Genomic DNA, 9,325 nt, shown 5'->3' with positions numbered 1-9,325 from the left:
GTATAGGTAGAAAAAAGGGAACGCATGGCTGGAGCGAGAGGCTCTGGGAATAAGAAACAAGGCCAGATAGACAAGTCACAGTGGGGTCCAGTGGCTTTTGCCTACGGGAATGCAAAGGAGAACAGTAAGTTATGTGGGAAGGGGAGAAAAGGAGTACTTTCAGTCTTTTAGTGATTGTCACTACTACTTAATAGAGGAGAATTCTGTTCAGGAACCCTGGAGGAGGTATTCTGAAACGGTTACAAAATAAAAATAAAGAGACCAGTCAGGATTTATAAAGTTATAAGAGACTTGCTCCACTCCACAACAAGCACAAGCCAGAAAAGATTTGTTAAAATCAGTTAAAAAATGATCAGAACTGAGGGCACAAATAAACATTCATAAACTTAAATCCAGATGGTAGTGAGAGCTAAGAGAGGAGGGGATGACAGTTTTTTTCATTTCTTACAGAACAGTTTATGGTACATCTAGTAACTTTTACTACATGAATGCACCCTAAACAGGTAATAGGAGACCATCCAAATGTTGAATGGTTGTGTGTGGGCTGGAATGCTAGATTACATGCTCATGGAGCTCCAGTCCAGAGTGAGTCTTCTGCACCCATCCTCTAACTCTGCCCCAAAGGCTGAAAGTGCCCAAAATTAGCATGTGAAAGTCAGGATGGAACAGTCCCTTTGAGGACTCCAGGCCTTTGTTAGGTGTCCAGAAGCAATCCTCTGAAGGCTGGGAGAGGGCAGCAGGATGGAGAGAATTCTACTGAGGCACAGAAAGAAGGATAAGACTGGAAAACACACAACAAATATCCACCAAAGGATATACAGTTCCCATGGAATACTAGTCAGCAAAAAACAGGAACAAACTACTGATAAAAGCAACATGATGACTCTGAAGAACATTTTGTACAAAACAGTCTAGATGCAAAAAAAAAAAAAAAAAGTGTACAATCACAATGTGTTTCCATTTACATGAATTCCAAGAAAAGGCAAAACTAATATATGGTTAAAGAAATTGGAAAGTAATTGTCTTAGATAAGGGCAGAAATGGAGAGGAAAGGGGGGGAAAAAAGGAACTTTCTGGGGTTATATAAATGTTCTTTGGTTTGGTTTTTGACAGTAGTTAAAAGGTTTCATGCAACTGCCCAAACTCATTTAACTGAACAGTTAGGATTTTTAATTTATTATATGTAGCAATACTTCAATAAAACATTAAAAATTCATACTTAGAAAAAGTATTAGATGAACTTTTCTTTCTCATCATGTTACTTCATCTTCCAGCCTGGAGGTTCCTATTTATCTTGGATTTTCATTAATTACTGACACTCAATACTTCATACTTTTATACTTCAACAATAGGTCATAAATTCAGTTAATTAGTTTGGGGCCCTATTTGATGATGATATTCTATAGTTCCCATTACTATTCAGAGTTGGGCTCTAAATTCCTATTATATAGAAGATTTGCCTTAATCTGGACTGTGTTGCCCAGTCTCTGCTCCATTTTCTTACTTCTGTTGTCCAAACTGTTTTCCTGGATTTAGAACCTATTGCCACTTCTGACCATCAGTACCTGCATGAACTTTAAAGCCTCCTCTTGTGCCTGTGTATCCTTATCATTCATTGCACTATTTCTGTAATGCTGCTCCATGAGATAGAGGAACATGTTGGTTTTGAATACTATAAATTTGAAAGAAATTTCATGAAAAGTAAATTAAAATAATGAGGGTGAATAATAAATAGAAGTTGACACTTTGACTCTGTATTTATTATTTTGTAATTCTTCATTGTTGAAAGTATTACATATGTCCCCTTTTCCCCCCCACTACCCTGCCTCCACCCCAGGCCTTCAGCATCCTATTGTCTGTGTCCACGGGTTATACATATGTGCATACAAGGTCTTTGGTTGATCACCTCCCACCCACCCACTTTCCCCCGCCTTCCCCCTGAGATTGGCACTCTGTTCCATGCTTCCATTCCTCTAGATCCACTCCATTCATCAGTTTATTTTGTTACTTAGATTCCACATATGAGTGCGATCATGTGATACTTGTGTTTCTTTGACTGACTTATTTCACTTACATCATCCTCTCCAGGTCCCTCCATGCTGTCTCAAAGAGTAAGAGATCCTTCTTTTTTACTGCTGCATAGTATTCCATGGTATAAATGTACCAAAGCTTTTTTTATCCACTCATCTACTGATGGGCACTTGGGCTGTTTCCAGATCTTAACTATTGTAAAGTGTGCTGCTATCAACATAGGGGTGCATACATTCTTTCTGATTGGTGTTTCAGGTTTCTTAGGATATATTCCTAGAAGTGGGATCACTGGGTCAAATGGCAGTTCCGTATTTAATTTCTTGAGGGAATTCCATACTGTTTTTCATAATGGCTACACCAATCTGCATTCCCACCAGCAATGTACTAGGGTTCCCTTCTCTCCACATTCTCACTAGCACTTATCATTTGTTGATGGTAGCCTGACTCTGTATTTGAATAGATGCATTTTCTCTTGTACACCTGGTCTGAGCTTATCCTAAACAGTTTGGATGAAACATTTACATTTAATACAAAATCATTGTGTATTATATATTTTAAACTCTCTTTCATATTTACCATTAGTTATTTTCTGATTTATTTGTGGGATCTTATTGGACAGTGACTAAGAAGAGAAAGAAAATAGGCATATGTAATATCCAGAATTTTGAAACAGACTATAGATATTGAGTCCTATAAACCAACAGTTGACAGTGGCTTTAAAGAGCTGATATGAGATGATGGCAGCACCATGCCATTTGCACTTTATTCTAGAGAAGGAGTTAGAGAATATTGTCAGGTACTAGAAAAAAGAAATGAGGATTATGTCCTGCAGAGCTGGCTGTTTAATTCCACACAAGTGTGGCCTTTTATTGTTCATCTGGTCACATTTGTTGTAACTTTTAGCCCCTCAGGGTCTGACCCTGGACATATGGGTTGAGTGTTTACTAGGATGACTATTTATCAGGATAATGATACTTCAAATGGAATTGTGCAAACACTCTGCCAGGACACTACAGTCCTTGCTCTTCTGCATTTCTGCATTTCCTATCTTGTTCTTCCTGCCACTGTGGTTTCAGTCCTGTTTTGCTGGGGTCCAACCCCAGCAGGTCCAGGGGTCCCCACAGGTGTAGATGGAGTCGGCGAGGAAGGAATGACACGGAGACAGCATTCAGTTGATCATCAGCCTAGCCAGGATCTCTAGCCAGGATCTCCAGCCAAGTTCTGGTCTGGATCTCCAGCGAAGTTCTGGTTAGGACCTCCAGCCAGGTTCTGTGTCCATGTTCTCTCGCTAGGTTCTGTCTTTTAGGTTCTGTCTCCAGTTTCTGTCCGGGATCTTTTGCCATGTTCTCTCCAGCGAAGTTCTTCTGTCTCTAGGTTCTGTGTAGGTTCTCCTGTTGTCTTGTTACATCTGTATTTATACCAGTTGATTCCAATCCTATCAATTTCTATTCCAAAGGTTAGGGCGTTTCTTATCTCCATTACAGGGAGTAAAGATTATGTAGCTTAAGCATGATTGTTCGTAGTTAAAGTGATTAATTACCCACCTGGCACTTGGTTAAGGGGTTTTATTCCCTCCCTAACTTCAGGGGAAAATCCCTACCTGGGGAAACAACCTTTCTCAGAGAGGTGACCTTGGTTAAAACACATAGTGCCAAGAAGGTGAGCAAACATATTAAGAACAGTATGCCATATATGCCAGGTCCCTTGAAACAGCAAGCATGGACCGGCTCCCGGCACTATTTGGCTTTCTGCTTGGGATGTGCTCATCACCTTCCAGTCTTAGTTTTACATGTTTTTACTTCTTAATCATTATTTCCCTGCTAATGGTAAATACTCCAGTGTCTTCCTTTTATTATCCTTATTGATAGAGTTAATGATCTTGCCCAGCTGGCATGGCTCAGTGGTTGAGCATCTGCCAGGGTCCAGCCCCAGCGGGTCCAGGGGTTCCCAAAGGCGTAGACTGAGTTGGCGAAGAAGGAATGACACGGAGACAGCGTTCAGTTGATCAGCAGCCTAGCCAGGATCTCCAGCCAAGTTCTGGTCTCGATCTCCAGAGAGCTTCTGCTGTTTATTGTCTTGTTACATCCGTATTTATCCCAGTTGATTTTAATCCTGTCAATTTCTATTACAAAGGTTAGGGCGTTTCTTATCTCCATTCCAGGGAGTAAAGATTATGTAGCTTAAGCATGATTGTTTGTAGTGAAGTGATTAACTACCCGCCTGGCACTTAGTTAAGGAGTTTCATCCCCTCCCTAACTTCAGGGAAAAATTCCTACCTGGGGAAACAACCTTTCTAGGAGAGGCATCCCCTCCCTGACTTCAGGGAAAAGTTCCTACCTGGGGAAACAACCTTTCTCGGAGAGGTGACCTTGGTTAAAACACACAGCGCTAAGGGGAGCAAACATATTAAGAACAGTATGCTATATACCCAGGTCCCTTGAAACATAATGCTGTGCAGATGTTTCTTTCCTTCAGCGACTGTGTCAAGCAGCAAGGATGGACCGGCTTCCGGCAAGCATCGACCTATGAACCAGGAGGTCACAGTTTGATTCCTGGTCAGGGCTCTATCCCCATTGTGGGGAGTGTAGGAGGCAGTCGATCAATGATTCTCTCTCAGCATTGATGTTTCTATCTTTCCCTTTCCCTTCCTCTCTGAAATCAATAAAAATCTCTATATATAAAAGCCTAAGCGACCATTCGGCCATTTGGCCATTTGACCGGTAGTTCTGATGCGCCCTGACCACCATGGGGCAGACACTCCGGTTGGTAGGTTAAGTTGCTGGAAGCAGGTTAGCTTGCTGCTGGGGCCCTGTCAGCCCCGCTCTGGTTCACCTGCACCCTGGACACAGAGAGGAGGGAGGAGGGAGCCTGATTCTTCGTGGAATTGGCCATGGGTTAGCTTGCTGCGATATTAAAATATTTCTTCTAATTAATTTCATTTTAATGTGCACAAATCTTTGCACCAGGAAACTGAGTTTCCTGGCCAGGACTATATATATAATTTATGAGTCCTGGCCAGGACATATATATAATTTATGAGTCCTAGCTCAGTGGATAGAGCTTCGACCTGCAGACTGAAGGGTCCCGGGTTCGATTCCTGTCAAGGGCACATGCCTAGGTTAAGGGCTCTAATCAATAAAAAAATATTTTTTAAAAAAGAAGTGCCAATTAAAATTAGATTTTAAAAAAAAGAGTTAATGATCTACATGGAAGTGCTTCCCTTCCCCACTTGCTTGTACTTGAACATTTTTCTCAATATAATCATTTCTATGACATTTGCCAACCTATTTTCATTGAAGTAATTTGGAAAGTTCATCGAATACTTGGAAGCAGTACTTTGAGTCACAAATACAAAAGTAAACAACACATGGAACATTTGAACAGACTTTGGCACCAGCCAAATGAATGAATTGAAAGACAATCTGATGCTTGAACCTAGTACCTGATGACGAATGGAAAATTACAGAGCCTCACTTCTAACCTTGACATTCCTAAGAGGTTTTAGTTTCACAAGAGGTCAGGCATGCATAGATAATAAGTGGAGCACCCAAACAAAAATAAGCCTTGTTAACAACAATCATCTGTGAGAAGGTTCTACATAATTTGTTTTTCCTGCTCCTGGCACTAGAACATGGCTAGAGTAATAATGTAGAGGTCATTGTTGCACATGTGCCTGAGAGGATTGCTTTATTAGTACTCTAAAAAGACTTTATGTTTATGTTTAAAATCACTGAACTCACTATCGAATGATAACTATGTAAATTGTACTGTGCAATTAACTGGGAACATAACTATGTGCAATAGGCAATGGGTTTACATATAGCTTTTCCCTAAGAAATTGCCATAAAATTTACCCTGTGTATGTAAGGACATCACTTTTTAAAAATAAAGTCTGGGTTCATTTCTTGTGATTTACAAATAACTTTTGTCTCTTGAGCAGCTCTTGACCAAGGAGAGACCGCCATAGAGGATGTATGGATTGGTTATCCAAGCATTCTTCATCTTATGAAACAGAAAGATCTAAAAAAGAAAATGAAATGAGATTTCACTTACTATAAACTGTCATATACCTTTAAAAAAAACCCCACAAAACACTATCCTGGACAATAGCACCTCTAGCTACAGGTTTGTACCTTTTATTTATTTTTATTTTTAGAGGAAGTGGAAGAGAGTGGGAGAGACAGAGAGAGAAACATCTATGTAAGAGAGACATATTAATTGGTTGCCTCCTGCACGCACCCTGACCAGAGCCTGGAATGGAGCCTGCAACAGAGGTACATGCCCTTGACTGGAATCCAACCCAGGACCCTTCAGTCCTCGGGCCAGTGCTCTATCCACTGAGCCAAACTGACAAGGACTAAACTGTCAATATACCTTAACAAATTGGCCAAAGATATTTTTGTTTCTTTACAATAAGATGTTATATATAAGGAACTAGGAGGATTGTCTCAACTTTGGGCCACCTGGAAAATATTGAAAGTGAAAGCAGTACATTAATTCATTTTTTTAAAAAAACAGGGAAACCAAGGTAATTTAAGTTTTATCGATTGATTTGAGAGAGAGAGAGAGAGGAGAGAGAGAGAGAGAGAGAGAGAGAGAGAGAGAGAGAGGAACATCAATATGCTGTTCCACTTATTTATGCATTTATTGTATGTGCCCTGACCAGGGATCGAATTCGTAACCTTGGAATATCAGGACGATGCTCTAACCAACTGAGCTTCCTGGCCAGGACTACATTAATTCATTTTCGTAAATAGTTTTCTTTTTGTGTGTGTGTTTAATTAATTTAAGTGTTCATTTTAAAATGCTAAAAAAAAAGCATGTGGTAATTAATCCTAAATTTGAATGTTTTCAGCTTTTGTTTCTAGGTGGTGAGATTTCTGATGTTTTTATAAGTCTTTCTTTTACTTTGTCATAGTTTTGAAATTTTTGAAATAAATGAAGTCTTATAACTCAAAATATGAAATAATCTCTAGTTTGAAATTTTTCTGAACCAGGGAGGGCTATCAGGAAAATGGCAGTGTAGGAGTTTCTAGCACTTTCTTCTCCTAGAAGCATCCATTTGAATAACTATCCATGCACAGAAGAATCTTCACAAGAGCTAAGGATACCAGATGAGGGATTCCTGGCCCCTGGCTTACCCCAGCACCTGCCGGCTCTAGGATGTTGAACAGATAGATACTTGTACCCCCATGTTCACTGCAGCATTATTTACAATAGTCAAGACAGAAATAATGAAGGCACTGGGGGGCAGAGAACATCCATCCTGCTATGCTTTGCTTGAATTTCTACCCCGCAGAACCTATGAAGATAATAATAGTTGTTTGGAGTAATTTATCACATAGTGTAACTAGAATTGAAGGTGTAGCCTCTCTCTTCAGGTTATGGCAGTCGATAAGTAGAAGTTGGGGTCCCCTTATCAATACATTTTATTTAAGTATAATATAAGGAAAATGCCAAAAATAAATATCCAGATAATGAATAATCAAAAATGAAAACTTGAGTAACGAACACCCAGGAAAAAAAAGCTATGTTCAGCAATGACTTATCTGTGTTTTCTCTCCCATTCGTCCTTTTGTTATCAGTGGAAATAGGGTATCCCCTTCACTACTGGGTGCTGGGGATGGGGTTCTTAAAATATATAGGGAAAATAATCTTCTGAGGTCTGCATGGGAGAATGAGTGATCTTTATTTGCATGGGTTTCCAAAATCCCATTTCCTTTAATCCAGTCCTAGAAGAAATGTAACTGGGGCTTCAGCTAGGAGTAAAGACAGTGTCCAGAATTTCCACTCCATGTTGGAGTTGGGGCCGGTATAGCATCCAACTACTTGTAGTCCGTTTGTCCATTATGTGGGGTCCCCAAGGCTCTGGGCCATGTGGGTGAATGTAGAGAAGCCAAGAGAGCACACCACCTGCAACAAGAATCCCAAGGGAACCAAGAGCACCAGGAGCATGCCAAGAGAGCGAACTTCTTTGTGTAGGGGATTAAATATCTCAAGTCGGCTTGCAGTGGCCACACATACTCTGGCCAATGACCTGTTCTCAGGTGTGTGATTGGTACGCAAGTACCTTCCCCATTTCACCCAGACTACTGGGCATGCATCTATTCTCCCCTGTGCAGTCCCTTCCCCCTGTGATCTGAAGAATAGACTGGTGGCTTCCAGGGGAGTATTAAACTGCAGCTTCCGGGCAGAACTTCGCAGATGGCATGCCTATAATACTTGGCCTCCCCTTTGCTCCTTTCCTGTTATGAATAACCAGATTAATTACAATGGTATCGCTTCCACCAAATGAGATACAGGAATTTTCTCACCATCTGCCCACTCACCCTTCTCCCTATTGAAACCAAACAATTCTTGGTTTTATATCTCAGAATGAGACACCTATTTGGAGAATGTGTTCTGTCAGCAGTGTCAGGGATGTACAGCTGGGGGTGTCCTTTCTCCACAGTTTCCTGCATTCCGTTTTACCTGAGCTGCTTTTGGCAGTCCTTTAATCTGTTGTTTGTTGACAGTGAGTTTCACATCTCTGTTCTATCTTAGCATCTTTTGAGGGCGATTATGATTTCTGAGAGAATAGGCAAACACTGTATTTATTTAAATAATAAACTATTAAAACTTAAAAAAAATCCCTTTATTTAAATTTTTAAAAACTGCATTTCTTATGTATTTTATGTAATTTGGCCTTGATAATGGGATGGGATTTTGAGAATGGAGAGGGTCAGTGAAAGGAGTGCCCTCAGACGTCAAAGACCTCTCCGTTTCTACTTTCAATCTGGGCAGATCAGCATGCCTCAGCCAACTTAAGGTTTTTCATTTTAATGGGATTGTTTGACTTACAGAATTTCAAGTATTCTCTATATATTCTGCAAAAACAGTCATTTATCAGATACATATTTTTCTACGAGTGTCCTTTTTTCTATTCCTAGATCCAGTCCAGACTATTGTAATGTGTTTAGGCCTTATGTCTCTTAATTTCCTCTGGCATTTTCTCAGCATTTCCTATTTTTTAAAATATATTTGTTGATTTCAGAGAGGAAAGGAGAGGGAGAGGGAGATAGAAACATCAACGATGAGAATCATTGATCGGCTGCTTCATGTATACACCCCCTATGGGGATCGAGCTCACAAACCTGGACAAGTGCCCTGACTGGGAATTAAACCTTGACTTCCTGCTCATAGGTTATGCTCAACCACTGAGCCAGGCCAGCTGGTGTGCATTTCCTATTTTTCAATACCTTAGGATTGTTGAAGATTACTGGTTAGATGTATCATAATTTGGGCATAACTAATG

This window comes from Myotis nattereri (assembly GCF_964212035.1).
Source record: "Myotis nattereri genome assembly, chromosome: 11".
In the NCBI taxonomy this organism is placed as follows: Eukaryota; Metazoa; Chordata; class Mammalia; order Chiroptera; family Vespertilionidae; genus Myotis; species Myotis nattereri.
This window is presented reverse-complemented; position numbering follows the sequence as displayed.